The 2640-nt window shown below is 50.8% G+C and overlaps 1 pseudogene; it reads left to right on the plus strand.

The window, feature by feature from the left end:
- Window positions 1-239: 239 nt before the first annotated feature.
- LOC143266432 (large subunit ribosomal RNA) overlaps window positions 240-2640 on the plus strand; it is a 4853-nt pseudogene continuing 2452 nt past the window's right edge.

The raw sequence follows: 2640 nt of genomic DNA on the forward strand, positions 1-2640 counted from the left end.
AAAGAGAGAGGAGACACCGAGCTTTCATTTTGGCTCGTACGTACCTTCGAGTAGTCGACGATATTGTGTTGATCCGAAAAGAGAAAAATAGTTGGTTATCGAACGATACAAGGAAAAAATCGAACGACATAATCCCTGTGCGTCGTTGGTATTAATATACCTTTCGTATTACGTGTCGAAACCCCGAAAAGAGCGTACAGTTTGTGGTATAACTTTGAAAAGAAATAATAAAATTTCGACGACCTCAGAGCAGGCGAGATTACCCGCTGAATTTAAGCATATTAATAAGCGGAGGAAAAGAAACTAACAAGGATTTCCTTAGTAGCGGCGAGCGAACAGGAATGAGCCCAGCACTGAATCCCGCGGTTAACGCCGCTGGGAAATGTAGTGTTCAGGAGGATCCGTTTATCCCGAGACATCGAATCGCGTCCAAGTCCATCTTGAATGGGGCCACTTACCCATAGAGGGTGCCAGGCCCGTAGCGACCGGTACGCGTCTCGGGTGGATCTCTCCTTAGAGTCGGGTTGCTTGAGAGTGCAGCCCTAAGTGGGTGGTAAACTCCATCTAAGGCTAAATATGACCACGAGACCGATAGCGAACAAGTACCGTGAGGGAAAGTTGAAAAGAACTTTGAAGAGAGAGTTCAAGAGTACGTGAAACCGTTCAGGGGTAAACCCGAGAAACCCAAAAGATCGAATGGGGAGATTCATCGTCAACGAAGCTGGCTCCCGTGTTGGTGCGATAGTGCCCCGGATGGTCCCGTTACGGCGGGTTTCCCATCGGCGTGGGCACACCACCCGCGGCGAATGTTCCGGCTATGTAGTCGTGCACTTCTCCCCTAGTAGAACGTCGCGACCCGTTGCGTGTCGGTCTAAGGCCCGAGGCGAAGACTGTCCGTCGCTTTTAGCGTACGATGACAGCCCCTTGGATGCCCGGCCGACTGCGCGACGGTACTCAGACGGTATCGGGCCGCAAAATTCTCGAACGCACTGCGTCCAGGACCGCCGCAAGCTCGTTCCAGTCTAGATACCGGATGTACGGACTTAGCGCCGTAACCGGGCCTGGCGGGCTGTTGGCAGGCGGAGTCCTTGGACTGGCCAAACTTTGAATTACCGGTCGGCGACGCTATTGCTTTGGGTACTCTCGGGACCCGTCTTGAAACACGGACCAAGGAGTCTAACATGTACGCGAGTCATTGGGATTTGATAAACCTAAAGGCGAAATGAAAGTGAAAGTCGTCCGTGAAGTCGACTAAGGGAGGATGGGCCTCGTTACGATTAGGCCTCGCACTCCCGGGGCGTCTCGTTCTCATTGCGAGAAGAGGCGCACCTAGAGCGTACACGTTGGGACCCGAAAGATGGTGAACTATGCCTGGTCAGGACGAAGTCAGGGGAAACCCTGATGGAGGTCCGTAGCGATTCTGACGTGCAAATCGATCGTCGGAACTGGGTATAGGGGCGAAAGACTAATCGAACCATCTAGTAGCTGGTTCCCTCCGAAGTTTCCCTCAGGATAGCTGGCACTCGACTCGAACGCATAACGAGTCTCATCTGGTAAAGCGAATGATTAGAGGCCTTGGGGCCGAAACGACCTCAACCTATTCTCAAACTTTAAATGGGTGAGATCTCTGGCTTGCTTGAATTTTCATGAAGCCACGAGATATAAATTGATAAAATTTTTCTTGGATCAGAGTGCCAAGTGGGCCAATTTTGGTAAGCAGAACTGGCGCTGTGGGATGAACCAAACGCAGAGTTAAGGCGCCTAAGTCGACGCTTATGGGATACCATGAAAGGCGTTGGTTGCTTAAGACAGCAGGACGGTGGCCATGGAAGTCGGAATCCGCTAAGGAGTGTGTAACAACTCACCTGCCGAAGCAACTAGCCCTGAAAATGGATGGCGCTGAAGCGTCGCGCCTATACTCCGCCGTCAACGGCAAGTGCGCAGGAACGGGATTTAGTTCCCGTTCTCCATGAAGCCTTGACGAGTAGGAGGGTCGCGGCGGTGTGCGCAGAAGGGTCTGGGCGTGAGCCTGCCTGGAGCCGCCGTCGGTGCAGATCTTGGTGGTAGTAGCAAATACTCCAGCGAGGACCTGGAGGACTGACGTGGAGAAGGGTTTCGTGTGAACAGCCGTTGCACACGAGTCAGTCGATCCTAAGCCCTAAGAGAAATCTAATGTTGATGAGGTGTCCTAAAATTCACGCTTTTCGAACGCAAATGACAAACATACGTACGCTCGCACGCACGTACGCGCGCAAAAGGCAAAAAATGTTAAAAAGAGAAAAAAATTGCAGTTAAATAACAATTTACGTCGCCGTCGTTTCGTGTTTGTGTCCTAATCCACCGCTCGAACATGATCATTTTTATTGATAAATTGACAAAAACGTTGAACGCTGAAAAAAAATGATCGCGGTTCGGATCGATGGATACTTCACGTTCGACGTGATGCGACGTTGTCGAACGCCTGAAAGCGATTTTTTTTCTATTTTTTGCTTGGTTAAATCTTACAAACTATCGAACGCAAGTCGTGTCGTCGTTGCGTCGCAGATGCGTCGTTGTTTATATAATTTTGCGTGATTTGGGAAGAAACACACCCATCGGGCGAAAGGGAATCCGGTTCCTATTCCGGAACCCGGCAGCGGA

Source organism: Megachile rotundata, unplaced genomic scaffold, assembly GCF_050947335.1.
Source record: "Megachile rotundata isolate GNS110a unplaced genomic scaffold, iyMegRotu1 scaffold0694, whole genome shotgun sequence".
Classification (NCBI taxonomy): domain Eukaryota; kingdom Metazoa; phylum Arthropoda; class Insecta; order Hymenoptera; family Megachilidae; genus Megachile; species Megachile rotundata.